Consider the following 19,329-nt stretch of genomic DNA (forward strand, 5'->3'; position numbering starts at 1 on the left):
GAGCACGGGATGTATTTTCAATTACTGGTTTCTTCTTTAATTTCTCTCATGAGTGTCTTGTAGTTTTCAGAGTATAAGTCTTTCACTTCCTTGGTTAGGTTTATTCCTACATATTTTATTCTTTTTGATGCGATTTTGAATGGAATCGCTTTCCTGATTTCTCTTTCTGCTAGTTCATCATTAGTGTATAGGAATGCCACAGGTTTCTGTGTATTAATTTTGTATCCTGCAACTTTGCTGAATTCAGATATAGATCTAGTAGTTTTGGAGTGGATTTTTTAGAGTTTTTTATGTACAATATCATGTCATCTGCAAACAGGGACAGTTTGACTTCTTCCTTACCAATCTGGATGCCTTTTATTTCTTTATGTTGTCTTATTTCTGTGGCTAGGACCTCTAGAACTATGTTGAATAGAAGTGGGGAGAGTGGGGCATCCTTGTCTTGTTCCTGATCTTAAAGGAAAAGCTTTCAGCTTCTCACAGTTAATTATAATGTTGGCTGTGGGTTTGTCATATATGGCCTTTATTATGTTGAGGTACTTACCCTCTATACCCATTTTCTTGAGAGTTCTTATCATGAATGGATTTTGAATTTTGTCAAATGCTTTTTCAGCATCTATGGAAATGATCATGTGGTTTTTGTCCTTCTTTTTGTTGATGTAATGGATGATGTTGATGGATTTTCAAATGTTGTACTGTCCTTGCATCCCTGGGATGAATCCCACTTGATCATGATGGATGATCTTTTTGGTGTATTTTTGAATTCGGTTTGCTAATATTTTGTTGAGTATTTTTGCTTCTATGTTCATCAAGGATATTGGTCTGTAATTTTCTTTTTTTGTGGTGTCCTTGCCTGGTTTTGGTACTAGAGTGATGTTGGTCTCATAGAATGAGTTTGGGAGAATTCCCTACTCTTCTACTTTTTGGAAAACTTTAAGGAGGATGGATATTAGGTCTTCCCTAAATGTTTGATAAAATTCAACAGTGAAACCATCTGGTATCAGAGTTTTGTTCTTAGGTAGTTTTTTTATTACCAGTTCAATTTCTTTCCTGGTAATTGGTCTATTCATATTTCTGTTTCTCCACAAGTCAGCCTTGGAAGGTTGTATTTTTCTAGAAAGTTGTCCATTTCTAGAAAGTTGTCCATAGTTTGTTACTATGGAATTTTTCATAGTAATCTCTCATTATTATTTGTATTTCTGTGGTGTCCATAGTGATTTATCCTTTCTCATTTCTGATTCTATTTATTATGTAGACTCTTTTTCTCTTGATAACTCTGGCTAGGGGGTTATCTATTTTGTTTATTTTCTCAAAGAACCATCTCCTGCTTTCATTGATTCTTTCTATTGTTTCATTCTTCTCAATTTTATTTATTTCTGCTGAAATCTTTATTATGCCCCTCCTTCTACTGACTTTGGGGTTCATTTGTTCTTCCTTTCTAGTTTCATTAATTGTGAGTTTAGACATTTCATTTGGGATTGTTCTTCTTTCCTGAGGTAGGCCTGTACTGCAATGTAATTCCCTCTTATCACGGCCTTCGCTGTGTCCCATTGTTGTCATTTGTCTCCATATATTGTTTGATCTGTTTTTATTTGGTCACTGATCTGTTGATTATTTGGGAGCATGTTATTAAGCCTCCATGTGTTTGTGGGCTTTTTCATTTTCTTTGTTATTTATTTATTTCTAGTTTCATACCTTTGTGATCTGAGAAGCTGGTTGGTACAATTTCGATCTTTTTGAATTTACTGAGGCTCTTCTTGTGGCCTAGTATATGATCTATTCTTGAAAATGTTCCATGTGTACTTAAGAAGAATGTGTATCCTGTTGCTTTTGGATGGAGTGTTCTGTAGATGTCCGTTAGGTCCATCTGTTCTAATATGTTGTTCAGTGCCTCTGTCTTTTTACTTATTTTCTGTCTGGTTGATCTGTCCTTTGGAGTGAGTGTGTGTTGAAGTTTCCTAGAATGAGTGCATTACATTCTATTTCCCCCTTTAATTCTGTTAGTATTTGTTTCACATATGTAGGTGCTCCTGTGTTGGGTGCATATATATTTATAATAGTTATATCCTCTTGTTGGTCTGACCCCTTTATCATTATGTAATGTCCTTATCTCTTGTTACTTTCTTTGTTTTTAAGTCTATTTTGTTTGATACAAGTACTGTAACTCCTGCTTTTTTCTCCCTATTAGTTGCATGAAATATTTTTTTTCCCATCCCTTGACTTTCAGTCTGTGTATGTCTTTGGGTTTGAAGTCAGTCTCTTGTAGGCAGCATATAGATGGGTCTTGTTTTTTTATCCATTCAGTGACTCTACATCGTTTGATTGGTGCATTCAGACCATTTACATTTAGGGTGATTATTGATAGGTATGTACTTATTGCCATTGCAGACTTTAGATTCATGGTTACCAAAGGTTCAAGGGTAATTCCCTTACTATCTAACAGTCTAATTTAACTCACTTCATATGCTATTACAGACACAACCTAAAGATTCTTTTTTTTTCCCTCCTTTTTCTTCCTCCTCCATTCCTTGTATGTTATGAATCATGTTCTGTACTCTTTGTCTATCCCTTGGGTGACATCTATTTAGCCTTCGGAATACTTCCACCTATAGCAGTCCCTCTAAAATGCACTGTAGAGCTGGTTTGTGGGAGGTAAATTCTTTCAGCTTTTGCTTATCTGAAAATTGTTTAATCCCTCCTTCTAATTTAAATGATAATCTTGCCAGGTAGAGTATTCTTGGTTCAAGGCCCTTCTGCTTCATTGCATTAAATATGCCATGCCACTCCCTTCTGACCTGTAATGTTTCTGTTGAGAAGTCTGATGATATCCTGTTGGGTTTTGCTTTGTATGTGATGTTTTTTCTCTAGCTGCTTTTAAAAGTCTGTCTTTATCCTTTATCTTTGCATTTTAGTTATTATATTTCTTGATGTTGTCTTCCTTGGGTCCTTTGTGTTGTGAGATCTGTGCACCTCCATGGCTTGAGAGACTATCTCCTTCCCTAGATTGGGGAAGTTTTCAGCAATTACCTCCTCAATGATACTTTCTATCCCTTTTTCTCCCTCTTCTACTTCTGGTACCCCTATAATACGAATATTGTTTCATTTGGATAGGTCACACAGTTCTCTCAATATTCTTTCATTCTTAGAGATCCTTTTTTCTCTCTGTGCCTCAGCTTCTTTGTATTCCTCTTCTCTAATTTCTATTTCATTTACCATCTCTTCTACTACATTTAATCTGCTGTTAAATCCCTCCATTGTATGTTTCATTTCAGATATGGAATATCTTAATGATTGAATCTCCATCTTAAATTCATTCCTGAGTTCTTGAATATTTTTTGTACCTCCATAAGCATGTTTATGATTTTTATTTTGAACTCTCTTTCAGGAAGATTGGGGAGTTCAGTTTCATTTGGCCCTTTTTCTGGGGTTTGTGAGATTTTGGTCTGAACCATGTTCTTTTGACATTTCATATTTCTGTGTGGTGCCCTCTAGTGCCCAGAAGCTCCGGTCTCTGGAGCTGCTCAGACCCTAGAGTGAGGTTGGTGTTGGTAGGGGAGCGGAGCTGGTGCCTGGTGGAAGATCTGTTTCCTGATTCCCATCTGCCTTGCCTGTCTCCAGTATCAGAGCCAGTGGTTCAAGTACACAGGTGTAAACCTCTGTGTTTTGCGTCTCTAGCTGTTTGGGGCGGAGCCTCCCTCTGACTGGCCCAATGCCAGTGCAGTGACTGCCGGTTTGCAAACCATTGCCGTCAGGCCAGAAGGAAGGCTCTGCAGGCTGCGTATCACAGTGGGGGGCCTCGGAGCTGAGCAGCCAGCCAGGGGGAAGGAGCACCTGAAGCTCCTCAAAGTTCCCAATCTGCTGGGAAGTGTGCACCAAGACAACCTGTCCCCCTATCCCTTCTCCCACACAGCAAGCTCTGTGCAAACCCCACCCCTTCAGCATCCCTCTTGCTGCAAGGAAGCCTCTCAGACTGCCTACCTTTCCCTTGTCCCAGAGCAGCCGGATGTTGATCCCGTCCTCCACAAATGGCCAGAATCTGTCTCTCAAGCACTCCACCTGTCCCAACTCCCCATTCTCCAGAGCACCGCACAATATAGATTTCTGCTCACAAAGCAGACCTCCAGGGCTTGGTGTTCAGCAGTCTTAGGCTTCCACCCCCTTCCCGCTCCATTTCTTTTCCTCCCACCGGTGAGCTGAGGTGGGGGAAGGGCTTGGGTCCTGCTGGATCAAGACTTTGGTACATTACCCTGTTTCGTGAGGTCTGCTCTGTTCATGAGGTCTGTTTGCAGTCTGGTTTAGCCTTCTTTTCTGTTGCTGTTTTAGGGTTAGTTGTATTAACTATATTTTCACACTATCTGTTGTTTTGGGAGGAGTTCTCTGTCTCACCTCTCGTGCTGCCATCTTGAATCTCCCTTATATCCTTTCTTGTGTGTGTGTGTGTGTATCTGTGTGTATGTGTGTGTGTGTGGTGGGGTGGGATGGTTGGGGTGGGTAATGTCCTTTTCTTAGAAGGACCCCAATCAGGTTGGATTAGATCCTCCTTTAGTGACCACGATTTAACTTAATTACTTGAAAGGCCCTATCTCTAAACACAGTCACATTCTGAGGTACTGGAGTTAAGGCTTTGAGGATGAATTTTGGGGGATAACAGTTCAGCCCATAATAGTTGTTTGTGATTAATTCTTCTTGTTAGCATAACTTCAGGTTTTATTTCAATTGTTGATAATATGGACTTCATTTCCATATGTATTCATTAATATCAACATTTTAATAAAGAATGCAGAACAAACAGTAGGAAGATATAAGAGAACATTTACTTAACATCCAGTAAATTAGACTTTGAAATGTTTACCCAATATCATGAAATTGCCATCACCAACTGTTTTATTGCTTAATTCCTTGTACAAATATTTATTGTAACATTAAGTCATTTTTAATTGATTTTATTTTCTTTTGAGATTCTATTCTACATTTCATAATAGTACCTGAGCAGTTAAGGACCTCTGTAAGATCTAAAAAAATAAAAAAATTGGAAATGACAATTTGATACATTAATTATAGTTTGAGATCAAACTTTTTCTTCTTTCTTTAAAACAAAAATGTATATTTTAAGTATCATCAGTAGAATGATATATCTGGAAAATTCTTGAACATACATATATCAATCCATACTATTTATGAAGCTTCTAAAAAATAACCAGTAGCAATCTTTGTGAAATTGTAATATGTTTATTAATACAAATCTACTATTATTAACAATTGCCAAGGCCTTCTCTAGCTTCCTAAGCTTTCATCCCCTACTGAAGCACATCAAGTCAAGGGAAAGATTTGGTATCTACTTAATAAGTAAAACACACAGTAAGTTAGCATGCCTATCCCAGTTAGAAAGTGATAAAATACAAACATATACATTATGTCATGTGAAATTTCATCTAGTCCTAAGAGTAGCTTATAGCTGAAGTTGACATAGTGTTCAATCCAAACTGAATGCTATTTAAAAACTGAAGACAAACTATCCATTCAGGCAAAACATTGAGCTAAATAAAAGTTTAGAAATTGAATACTGAAAGAATTATTTTATGACTTTTGAAGAAGACTTCCTATATTTCCTTATATCCTAGAAATAACAGAAATTTACTTTAACAGCTGCACACTTTGTCCTCCTCGTTAAGAGACCAAAATGCCACTCATAATTTAAATAGTCTATTACAGCCTTTTTTTGGAGTGCTCCCCTTTTCAATTCACCAAAACACATTTTTGATGTGGTTATTACATTGGGGTGGGTGTTAAGGGTAAGAACTCATGGCTTTGGGATAAGAGTCTAACTTTAATCAGGATAGGAGTCTTTGAGAGTCATCAAAAATGTGCATTTGCTTGCTTGCTTTTTATCTCAGGAGAAATTCTTTGATGTTTAGGTATTCAAAGTTAAGAAGATATGAGACAGATAAAAGTCAGGAAAGATTATAGGTGAAAGAAGAAATATAGTTTCCTAGAACCAAAAATATATACACACAACACTTCCTGCAGGAAGACAGAGGAAAAGAGCCCATCTCTTTCTCTCTCCCAGCTGCTCTTTTACACAATTCCATTGGTGGCACAGGGCCATCTTGGGGTTTCAACAGGCAGAAACTTACCTCTCAGGAGACAAACACACTTGAATACATAATGGCTTTCAGAAGATGTCAAATGACTCCTGATGTGTGATCCCTCCCGCCTCTCCCTTTTGACCAAGCTCAACACAGAGCATAAATGCGTAGAAGGAAAGCAACTGGATTATCAAAACTCATTTCTCAAAGCTGTAGAAGAAGAATGTATGTTAGTAATGCCATGAAAATTAGTTATTTAGTGATTTCTATTCATTGCCACCCAAATTTTCCACATCACAAGAATGAGGACAAATACATTTATTTAAAATTATATTTAAGACAAATATTTCATGGTAATTAAAATTGCTAAATTCAGTGTGCAAAATGGCAAAATGTGGTAGTTTTGACCAATTATAAAGTCTGTCAATGTTGATAATTTATTTGGATGATTAAATACAGTAGGTGTTTGATAAATTGTGTTGTATTGAATAAATGAACAATTTACAACAAAATATTACTTTTTCTTCTGCAGCAGTTTCCTACTCCTTAAACCTGAATTTTATAGGTGCTTAACTAAATCTGTTTTCTCATTTGTTTTGTGTAAATAAGCCCCCTAGGTAAATAAGCCATAAGGTGAGGAGCTGCTCTTTAAATGAGAGAGTAGAAAAGTATGGGTTTTGTGATCATAGTGTCTGATTTGATATTTAATTCTACAACTTACGAGTTCACCAATACTTTGGTGCTTCAGCTTTTCCACAGGTGTATGACATAAACAATAACAATATTTGCTTAAAAAATATAGAAGGATTAAAGGCATAAATGTGTACAAAGCCCTTAGAACATTGCCTGAGCACACTGAGGATGTTAGCTCTTATTAAACCCCCATACCCTAAAGCTGAACCCTCCCCTTGTATCTGTAACTGCCATCCTTACTCTTGAATAGATGATTTTTTTATTGCAGATGAGAGAAATTTAGAGATGGAACTGAGAGAGAAAGGAACAAACATGATTTTAATTTAAATAATCTAAGGGCAAATTAATCTTACACACTGCTGAGATACACCTAATGATTAGTCCCCAGGCTGATCCATCATCAGTAGTTGGTAGCTAGTTTGTTCCTTACCCTAGAGTAAAGCTGAAGGCACTTCTTTAACAAACTCGACATTAATTACGGTAAGCAGGGGACTAGAGTGTATAATTGCTATTGTAAAGTACAAAGAATGTTACAAAAAGAAGTGAGTTTACTAATAAAGAAAAAATACAGTTCTTCCTAAAAGATAAAATAGAAGAATATCTCTTTTTGAAGAAATGTACTTAAAGTTGTAGTAGAAAAAATTGAAACCCTATTCTCTCTTTCCACATATTTGGCACATAGAATAGAGAACACTTTCAGGCAACTCTTGAATATATTCTTAGAAGTTAGTCAGGGTACCAGTCAGATCTGTTGAAGCCAATACCTTGATTTCTCTCCATATTGTATAGCATTCCCACCGTATTTTTTATGTCATTTCCTGAGTGTTCCATTAATACTGCCCTCTTCTTAATTTTCCTGTTTTTTCAACATTTTATTTGCATGTGCTCAAATTTTGAGTGTTATTCTTGATTTCTTCCTTTACTCTTATACTCAGTGAGTCACTAGTCATCTTTCTTTGACTCCAAAATATCTCTAAATGAGCTGTATATTCCTATCTCTTATGGTATTATAGTTAAAAGCTTAGCCTCTAGAATTAACTGATATTTGTATAAACCCCAATTCTGTTATATGATGTGAGTTCAGCTCCTCATTTTTAAAATGAGGATGAAAATACCAGATATCTCAATAAGCTGCTATAAACATGCTATAGCACGCATAAGGATCTTCACATGGTTCCCCACTCTGCAAGGCCTCAGGACATGGGAGCTAGTTCTACTTTTGTTTTACTATTGTTATGTCCATTGTCACCACTCTGGTCAGGTCCTACTGCTCGTTTCCTGGATCACAGCCATGGTCTTCCCACCTTTAGTTGCTCTGGTCATTGGCTATCCTGCACAGTATTTTTTCTTGGTACAGAACACTCTCCATTCTGCCTCACCCTCTTGAGCCTGTTCTTACTCTGCTCCTCTACACTTACCTGATACCCTAACTGGACTGCACACAATTTCCTGAATATGCCGGATGCCTTGCTGCTTTTGAACTTTGCTCATACCATGCTTTCGGCTCAGATGCCTTTGAACCATTGGCAATTGATAATATTTATTAATTCTTTAAATGCTACATCAAACAGTACATCTTCCATTAAATCCAAGTCAGAAATGATCCTTTATTGCTTGCCTTCACTTGATTTTCCACAGCATTCTATACTTCCCTCAGATTGCTTATCTTTTTCATGATGTATCATATGCTGTAGCTGTGGCTGTGCTGGTCATCCCTCTAGGATTCCCCTGTTAAACTTCAAATGGATGGATCTACATCCTAAACATTTCTTGATCACCTGGATCAGTGATTCCTAGAATGTAGACAGGGTGCCATGGTCACAGGAAAGATGGTGGTGGTTTTAGGTGATGCACAGTTAGGCCTTTAAATAATATTGAATCACATAACAAGAAATATATTACTTAAAAAAAGTCCTTATGCTTACTTCAAGAAAGACCCCCCCCACACTTGGTGTTGCCTCTAAAACCTCCCTAATAATTATTAAATATTTTTTAAACGAAATTATATAGTATTCAGACTCAGAACCTTCTGAAATCAGCCATCTCTAATCAACACTTTAATGCTTTTGTTTACTGTTCATTGTAAATTTTTCTAATTAGGAAACCATACTGATTTAAAAAACAGTACAACTGACATGGTGATTTGGCTGAAGTCACTGAAGACAGTCTAGCAATGACAAAAGGTTGCTGTAGCACTATCAGCGTGCCTTGCTCATGGTAGATACTGAGCAGGAGGGTGGTTCTCCCATTCCATATGCTTCAGAGAGTTATGGCTACTGGGGCTACTATTCTTATCTTTCAGTACTGGCAGAAATAATCCAATAGTTCGGCCATTACCTTTTTCATTTGAAGTTTCCAGACTGGTCTCCAAGCCATCATTTATAACCAGAACACTTCCCTTTAGCCTCTTCTACATAAAAAATGCTATTATAGCAGTGTGTGCATGCTAGGAGAGCAGCAGCAATTCATGTTGAAATGCTCAAACTCTTCTTCATGCTACTTGCACAAGCCCTGAGAAAGACCAAATGAATCTTATTCTCCTTTGCAAGCAGTTAACGGTAATGAGGTCACTTGACACCTAAAAGAAGATTGTTATGGCTATAGACTGCTTGTGCCTTGCCTCCAATTCAGACATTGAAGCCCTAACTCTCAATGTGTTGGTGTTTGGAGATGGGGCCTTTGGAAGGTAATTAGTTTCAGATGAGGTCATGAGGGTGGGGCCCTCATTATGGGATTAGTGACTTTATAAGAGACACCAGAAAGTTTTCTCTCCCTCTGCCATGTGAGGACCAGAGAGAAGACAGCCACCAGCAAGCCAGGAACAGCATCCTCACCAGAACCCAGCCATACTCACAATTTGATCTTTGACTTCCAGACTCCAGAACTTTGATAAAATAATTAAATTTCTGTGTTTAAGCCACCCAGTCTATGGCATTTTGTTATGACAGCCTGACAGGCTAATACAGTTTTATAACTTGGCACAACTTATCAAAAGAGAACCAGGGGACATTCATAGAAGTATCTAGGATCAGGTGACAGTCCAAAGCCTTTGTAGCACATACTGCTATTATGCCTACTCTACCACCACTTCTGGCAGTAGTGTACCCAGCCAGAATGGTGCTGAGTACGTCTAAAAGCCTTCATTAATCAACGACCTGGGGACAGGAAGCTACAAAGAATATTTTTCTCTTCCCAAATGAAAAGTTTGTAACCTCTGAAAAAAAATCTATGCTAGCATCTACAAGTATATATAGTACTTAAATTGGGAAAACATTTCTACACTTAAATACTGACAATACTATCAAAGACCTGAGTACAAAGGGACCAATGCAAATCCATCTTCTATTTCAGGACATAAACTGATAAATCTAAGTGTGTAATACAGCTTAGCATGGGTCATTTGAACTTGATTTTTGGTGTTTTCCTAAATATTAAAAATCTTCTTACATAAGATGAGAAATTGTCTGTCTTCATTTGTGCTGTCTCCTGAATGAGTCAGACATTTTTCATCATGAAAATACCATGAGCCATATTGCATCACAGTAGATCATGAACCTGATGACCAATGATGTTAAAGGAAGTCTGGGTTCTTTGCTGACATGTTTTTTTCCTGCATCTTCTGTAGTGTCCTTGAGCCACCTACCACCCATCACCTTGATTCTCTGTTAATTTTATTCTACCATTATGTTTCATTTAAAAAACATATAGAAATCAACAAGAACAACAAAAAATATTTTAATGTTATTGTCGGTCTAGAAATTTAAAATATTTAGCCAAATGATTCTATTTCTTCATTAATGTCAAATACTCAAAAATCCTACTTTTAATAAAGTATTTGAGTAAATGGAGAGAACATAAGTAACACAAGTTACTTTATGTGTACTAATAAAAATCACATTTTTTCCACATTGGTATTAGCATTGAAAGAAACAACCTTTAAAAAAAGTTTTGGCTATCATATTACTACTTCTTCAGTTAAAATAAGGTTTTGATAATACATTTGGGAAACACAAAGTTAGTCCAAATTCATGTATTAGTTCTAGACATTATAACATGTCTGCATGTATGTGTGATAAGTATTGAACTTGATGATAATGTGATTAAGAATACTCATTTACATCCCAAGAAAAAAATTAGAAAGATAATGAGGAGAAGAATGACATCAATGAAAAGGCTGAATAAGACATCTTTTGCATGTAACCCTCTGCAAGAACAATAATTTGTCATCCATCTGTGGACAAAAGTGCCTTCGTGGGAGGTTTGGGATCCAGGTAAGAGATTGTGACATGACACTGTATATGGAAAACCCTAAAAAATTTCACCAAAAAAACTGTTAGACCTAATAAATGAATTCAATACACTTGCAAGATAAAAAAAACAACTTACAAAAATCCATTGCATTATACACTAACAACAATATATCTGAAAGAGAAATAAACTTCCCATTTCCAACAGCATAAAAACAATAACATAGTCAGGAATAAATTTAACCAAGATGATGAAAGATCTGTACCCTGAAAACTATGAACACTGATGAAATAAACTGAGGAAGACACAAGTAAATGGAAAGATATCCCATATTCATGGATTGGAAGAATTAATACTGTCGAAATGTTTATGCCACGCAAAGCCATCTGTAGATCCAATGGTCAAAGAATACAAACTTCAGTTATAAGATGAATAAATTCTGGGAATCTGATATTCAGCATGGTGAATATAGTTAACAATACTGTATTATATACTTGACAATTGTTAAGAGAGTACATCTTAAATGTTCACACCACCAAAATAAATTGTAACTGTGTGAGATGATGGGTGTGTTAACTTATTGTGGTGATTGTTTAACAATATATATGTGTATCAGATTATCATGTTGTATACCTTAAATTTGCAGCGTTATATGCCAATAATATATCAATAAAGCTGCAAAAAATAATGGGAATAATTTTTCAAGGTATAGATCAGATGCAAGATCTGTGAATTTATTCATGTTTGGAACACATTGAAGTCCCATTCTGTTTTGCTTTTTCTCCCCACTAAGAAATTTGTTGGAATCTTTTCTACCAACGTTTTGAGATCATATAATGTGACACAAAGAACTAAAATAAGAAAACCTAATTGAATTGTGTTTATTTTTTTCCTTATTTATGGAGATTAAGGAGAATGAATACATACAAAAAAGCAGACCAAAACTAATAAACTCAGACTCCAAATATGAGCAGAAAATAATATTGATGTTCAAAGAAATTACAAATATATTTATAACTCAAAAAATCATCTGATAGCAGAATAATTTGGTTGTATGAATGCATCATGTGGAATCTGCCATTCTGAACCTAATCTTTGGAGTCTCACAGTTTTGGAAGCATTTCTTTGATAAGTGTGATGTAGTGAAGTCAATCTAAATGCAAACACTGTTTAAAGGGAAGCATCTCTCCTAAGACCATAAACACAGCCTAAAATGGAACATTAGACCAGTCCAGTAGCAAAAGAATGCAGAATCTAAATTATTTATATGTTTGGTCTGCAAGCAATATTTAAGAACTGATGATTAGTATATTGAAACCTTATTAGTTTTTTTTTTCTTTTTTGTATTGGTGGATTATGAGCATTGAGATTATATTTTTATTTTACCCAGAAAATTGGTTTGGCTTAAGATTGGAGGAAATACCTGTTTTCTTCTATTTTTGCAATGCCTAAGGTGTCACATATACCAACAAGAATGTTGCATGTATTTTTCAGCTGACAGTACTATTCAACCAGAGATGTGGCAGAAGCATTTCACAAGAGAAAATTCCCCAAGAAGAGGCTAAATTATGAGGAATCTGCCACTACAATTACAATTAGTGTTCTCAAACTACAGGAAACTTGCTAATAGTTATGTTCATTAATCCTATCTCCCTTGGTTCATTAATTTTACGTTGTTGACTGCAAAAATGACACTGTGCTTCCAGCCTGAAGATTATAAGACTTCCTTTGCAAGTTTTTCATTATCACAACTAGTCCAAATCACATTAAACTACATTCATGGCATATGAACAAAACTGAGTAAATGAAGTTTGTCTTTTATGAATGAACCAAAAAGATTACCGATTAAAAAGAGCAAGGCACTGAAAATTCTTCTGTGGGGAAATACTTGGCCCTCTTCTTAATGAGGCTGAGACCAGGGGCAAAAAACTACGTTTGATAACAATCTCATTCACATCAAATGAGATTGTGGGAATATGAAAACATAATAATATCATATTTTATAGACCAAGAGATAGGATTAGGGCAAGTTAGACATATCATTAGTTAAGAGCATATTTTGCTAAAGATTGAGATCTTCTAGGCACACAATATAATTTTCTTCTTGTCCTTTTCAAGCCTAGATCTGTCTGTGAAGTAAAACTGGATATCTTCCCCATAACACAATGACAGAAATAGGCTGTGGATATGGGTCTACATCCAATCAGTGGCAATATGCATAGTAATATGTGGCACAGCTTGTGTAATGAAGTTCCCAGCATGCAGTCTGGAAAGGTATCCTCCAGTGTGTAGGGTGATTTATTTCCTCTGTCAAGAGGCAGGACAGCCAGGACTTGTCCTTCCCTACTCTACCTGCAAGAATACTCTGTCTTCTCGGGAAGTGGTAATGGGTGCTGCTAGTGCTGTACAGGGGCTTTGTTTTCAATCTTTCATGTAGCGGGGCTATTTCCCATTCATTTTAATTCTGTGACTGGAACATTAAAGAGGATTTCTTTAAAAACAAAGCAATCGCTAGTGAGAAGGACTACCAAATCCTACCACTGCCTCAAAGCAGTATTTAGAATGATGCATAAAAACACTTTTGCTATGGCAAAAGTGTACAGAAAATGAGAAGGAACAGCTCTGTATATAATTGAACAACTTTCTCTGTAGTAAAGATGAAAGGAAAACGAGATTTTCTTTGCTCCTTAAAATTACTGGTCTGTACATTTACAGCAGCTATGATTTCAAGTGCTAAAATATAGCTATTACCTACACAGTTTTACTTAGCCACCTAGACTTGTTCTTGAATTTAATTTCCCTTTAATCTTTTTAAATATATAGAATTTTTTCCAGCAATAGCTATTTTCTCCCAAACCAGAATTTTGTTTTCTATTTATTAAGTAAATAAAACTAAATAACTAAACTGAAATTAACTTTAAACCAAATAATTCTTCATTTTTAAATTTTCATCTCTAATTGTTGTAATCATTAAATGATAAAATTTTTCAAACAATTAGAAATTCAAGAAAATTAAATTGACCAAGAAATCTACCAATATTTGGTACATTCTTTCTGTTACCAAGATTTTTGATATCAACTCTGCTTATGAATCTTTACATTAGTTGTTTCCTCACAGAATTTACTTTTAGAAAGCCATCATTATTTATTTTTTGAAAATACATCTTACATTCTGTATCTGGAGCATTTCAAAAAGCTGCATTTTAACATGTTAGTATGATTCTCATTTAAGGACCTTAAAAGTAGAAATAATTTCTGATTTATCTATAGATGAAACATTTATCACTGGTGAAACATTTATATGATGGAAAACAATTATTTTTCCAAAGAAGAGGGGACTACAGAAATTGTCTTTATGTTCAAATCAAATATTTCTGATGAAAATTTTATCTGAGACTTCTAATAAGTTGATCTTAGAGAAGTAGGGCAGTTAGTTGGGCAACTCCACCGAAGAAGCATAATAACACAGGTAAGATCTTAAACGGCATGCGTTTGGGTTCAGACTCAGTGGGATCAAGAGCTCCACCACTTACTAGCTGTGTGCCCATAGACAAGTTGCTTATATAAGTGTCTGATTCCTAATCTTTAACACAGGAATAACAATTTCTTGTTTATTCTAATCCATAAGGTCTTACAAGGTTAAATGAATTAATTTTGTAGAGTTTTTGGCACAGCAACTAGCACCTTGTGAATATTATGATATTCATGCTACATTCAATAAGCACATCTATGCCACTTTTAATTCTGTGTAATTTATACAACAATTCTATACTTTTCAACCTTGACCACTAGAATGTTCTGCTTTCTGTGAGCTCATATTTTAGGCCCTAAATTCTACAGAACTACTATGGGGATCACTCTGATGTTTCTCTTAATGTTCTTTCAAATATTTCAAACTAGAAGTATCTTATTTTGTTTTCAACAACGACTTATTACTTACCATGCAGGGCTTGGTAGGAAACAGTTTCCAGGGTTAATTCAGCTCCTTCCATTTGGACAGCTCTAGCCATTGTCTTTGAATTAGAGAGAACTTTTTTTGTTTCTCAGTGGTCTCCTGTATCTATACTTGTTAAAAGTTTTTAAACTTAAATCTAAAGGGAGGATGAATAGCTGGGAAGAACAGTAAACCAGACAGACTCGCTGGAATTTCCAGTGATGAGAACAAGTGTTGCTATAAAAATATATAAAATGAAAAACCTAAAGCATAAAATCAAGAGTAGTTTACTTTAGAAACTGCTTTTCCTCCTCTATACCCTTACCTTTATTGGACTCTTACTTTGGCCAATAGCTCTTCACACATAAGATCATTTAATCCTCAACAACCATGTGAATATATGTCACTTATCCTGTTTAAAGGGAAACTGAGTGTTTGACAGGTGAGGTAAATTTCACAAGGTCACACCACAATTCGGGAAGAACCAGGACTCAAACCCAGTCTTGCCTCAGTCCCGCCCACGCTCTTTACCATGCTGTGGAGACTCCTCCCACTTCTCCTTCCTCTTCCCCCATCCTCCCCCTCCTCCTCTTCCTCTTCCTTCTTCTCCTCCCCTCCCCCACCCCCTTTTTCTCTGCCCCCTCCCTTCTCCTCTTCCTCTTCCTCATCTTCCTCTTCTTTTCTCCCTTCTCCTCCCCTTTCCCTCTATTTTGCTGTTCCATTTTCTCCTTTAGATAATCTTGATATGGATTGAAAAATACTTCCTTTCTTGTTTATATTTATTTTCTAATTGTGTTTTAACTGAAAACAATGTTGAATAATCTCTGTTTCAGGCTTTCTAAAAAAATCATCACTACTGGAGGTTGAATATTACATTCATGTCTTTTCTCTATATTAGTGACCTTCAGGAGAAATCAATTTCTTTGACTAAGTAGATTCAGTCTGGGGTCAAATTATTACATTATGGTGAACAGATAGATTTAGTCTTTTCGTAAATAGCAAAGACAACACTGATCTCAGGATCCAGAAGATCAGAATCAGGTTGTGTGGGCCAAACTGAGAGACAAACTATCAATCAAGTTGTCATGTCAAAATCAGAGACCTGAGAGGACAGAATTAGGCTGGTACCTCAACCAGGAAAATTAGGAGTTAGAATCAAGAAGACAAGGGAAAATATTATGGATCAAGGTCTCACCCGAAGGTAGCAGGGGATAGAGTTCCCTTGGAAAAGTTGTAGAACTCCCCTGACCCTTAACTTTCTCATCTTCAAGTATGGATATAACTCCTTGAGTTGTGAGGATTAAACGTACTACATGGAAAGAACCCAACAGTTCCTGACATATGACTATAAATAAATGGCTACTACACAGACAGAACACCCTAGAGTTTTGAATATCTAGTTATGACCTTGACTCATAGTTTAAAATTTTCTATAAAATAGTGTTCCTCAAACACCAATGTGTTCTGTTCAACATACGTTAACAGGTTAACATTCATGTATCATTGCCTGCCATGTCCCCATAGGTGTCCAGACACCAAATATCAATGTTTGCTTACATGAATGAATTGAAAGTTTAAAAATGGGACATTCATACACACATACATAATACATACATATAATGAACATATGCACTGTATTTTTTTTATTTGTAAAGTTAGATCTATGAATGGTGGATTTCTAAGAAATTAGTTTCTTAGGCTGTAACTTCCAGGAAGTAAGTTTTTAGGAAACTCTGGAATTGTGTATATTCCTTAATATTATATATGTTGAACATAACTACTCTTTCAGATGGGGGAAGGGATGAGCTGTGATAAGTTTGAAAACAAATAAAATTATAGAGAAGAGTATTGCCTGGACATCTCAGAAAATATCAGCAATAATATTCCTACTGGCCATTGAACACCCATATAAGTTTAAATTTCCATTGTTCTCAAATTCATTCAAACCTCTTTTTTTTTCTTAACAACCACACACCTAGATTGAATGCTGTCACAGTCCTACAGTTTCACTCATCTCTCATCAGTGTTGGTGATGGGAGGATCGGAGGCAAGGAGGGCATAGGAAGAGTCCTGGCTGTCAGATACCATTTTCTAAACACATCTGGTCTTTTTATTGCAGTTCTGAAATTCCTTCAATATCTCCCCATTATCTAGATATAAAATCCAAATTCTTTGCCTGCTAAACCATGTCTTTCATGACACTTTCAAACTTTTACTTTTATTCTGACACATGAACTTGAATTGCAAGCTTACTCTGAAACGGTCCTGCTCTGCTTTTCACGTGCTATTCTCTGCTCTGCAATGTCTTTTCCCATCTAATCCTGCCCAGTGAACTTCTGCTCCTACTTTAAGATAAAATTCAAGAGTAATTTCTTTTGTGGGAATTTTCTTATTTTTGCCCCACACAATTTACCATTTCTTTGTACCTTTTGCTTCCATTTCCTTTATCCAATAGTTTAGACTTTTGTTAGAGCACTTCGCAGAACTGCATTACTCTCATTTGTTTGTTTTGATGCCCTACATAACAACCAAGTTGCTTGAAAACTAGAAGTCTGTCTTTTTCATCTCCTTATCTTCAAATCCTAGCGCATTACCTGGCTAAATACATAGTGGAACTCAAGAGGTATATGTTGAATAGATGGATTAGAGAGTGCTTCTGTGTGACAATTCCATGGTTCACCTAGTCTTATATTCTGTCTGAAATGTGACCCTGTGTATGATAAACATGGTAGTCTCTATCATCTCTTATGAATTTAGAAATCTCAGGGATTCTCAGGAATGTCAGAGAAATATAAATATGAGTCACACTTTTAATATAATAATGATATCTGTTTTTATATAAAGTTTTAACTTGATAAAATTATTGTTTAAATAACTCTCTCTTTGAAATGAAGTAGTTTGAGCAGACACTAGAGTGTATTAGAGTGGAGAGTGGTATCATGACACAGTCATTCAGCTTGTTAATCAACCAAAAACCTCTAGGGCCTACGATAGGTGATCAGCATACAAGTCCAAATTTTTATTTTTAGTCATATACTATTTCTTCTTTTTAAACCTATAATGTAATGTTGATTTAAAAAACACAACAAACATGATCAAAAAAAGATGAGTAAGGAGAATATAAGCCTAAAAGATTGTCTAAAAATGGTCTTCAGTCATTTTCATATGATCAGAATCCTAAATTGCTTTAATCTTTGTCAGAATCAAGACATCTCTGGTACTGCAAGAGCCAATGTTAAAAGAAAAGAGGACTATGTCTGATTTGTATTTCTATCTACTGAGATGAAGACTCTCTATATCCATTATGTGTCATTTGTGGGCATGTGCTTGCAAACAGCTGAAGCTCTTTTTAAATCACCCATTAGAGGGAAAAGAACACAAAAATTATATTTTTAAAAAGGTTCTAGTGAAAAATATGAAAATTCAAAATACTATTTTGGCTAAAAATTTTTGTCTATTTTGACTTTAAAATGTTATATTTCAATTACTTGCTAAATAGATGTTAACCTCCCAATTCAAATGTGATATGTCATTTTATAAATTTGTTCAAAATCAAAATTTTATTCATGACAATTAATTTAAAATAAATACTATGAATGATTCTTCAGCAGGAAAGATTACATGCTATAAAATTTATCAGAATATGAAAAACAATTTCATAATACAATTCTTTCTAAATGCTAATACAAAATTTTTTTTTTAAATCTTTAACATTTTGCCACATCTCCATACACATAAAATTATAGAGGGATTTTTTAAAGTATAAGAGGGCTCCTCAAACTTACGTGCTTCTGTGAAAAGAATTCATGAGTTAAAAACCTAGAAAACTCTCATGTAGTCAAGTATAGAATTTGAGAATGTATCTGAATTCCACACAAAAGTATTCCATTGACTTCCGGACCAAAGGTCACAATGTATTTGTGGTCTTCTAATTATAGAGGCTTTTCAATTAGATTATAAAAGAGAAGTCATGATATGATATTGTAAAAATTTCTATTAAAATTCTGAATAGTACACAATGAAGCTATATTGCAGAGCAGATGCAGTCAAATTTGCTAATGGTTCACTCAGGAGACCTCAATGAAATCTGAATATCTATCTATAGCTATCTATCTATCATCTATCTATCTATCTATCTATCTATCCATCCACATACATACCTATATGTTCTAATAAGCCAGCCAAACTGGCCATTAACAGTTGCTCACCACATCTGAGCTGCTCATAATTTTGGTAAGGCTTAGATGCAGGGATGTAATGAGGATACAGCTTTTTGGTATAGAATATTTATGCCAAGCCACTGGAAGGTCACTGTTTTGTGACTTTCAGTGTTATTTTAACTACGATTTCTGGAAAGAGCTGTTTTAC

General features: G+C 35.5%; 1 long non-coding RNA gene across 1 annotated transcript in view; it reads left to right on the plus strand.

Moving 5' to 3' along the window:
- LOC130682700 (uncharacterized) overlaps nt 1-11,051 on the plus strand; it is a 44,207-nt gene extending 33,156 nt beyond the window's left edge. The window contains exon 3 of the long non-coding RNA XR_008995990.1: nt 10,906-11,051. This is a non-coding gene — a long non-coding RNA (uncharacterized LOC130682700). The remainder of the gene's footprint in view (nt 1-10,905) is intronic.
- The last annotated feature ends 8,278 nt before the right edge of the window (nt 11,052-19,329 follow it).

This window comes from Manis pentadactyla, chromosome 2, assembly GCF_030020395.1.
Source record: "Manis pentadactyla isolate mManPen7 chromosome 2, mManPen7.hap1, whole genome shotgun sequence".
Taxonomy (NCBI): domain Eukaryota; kingdom Metazoa; phylum Chordata; class Mammalia; order Pholidota; family Manidae; genus Manis; species Manis pentadactyla.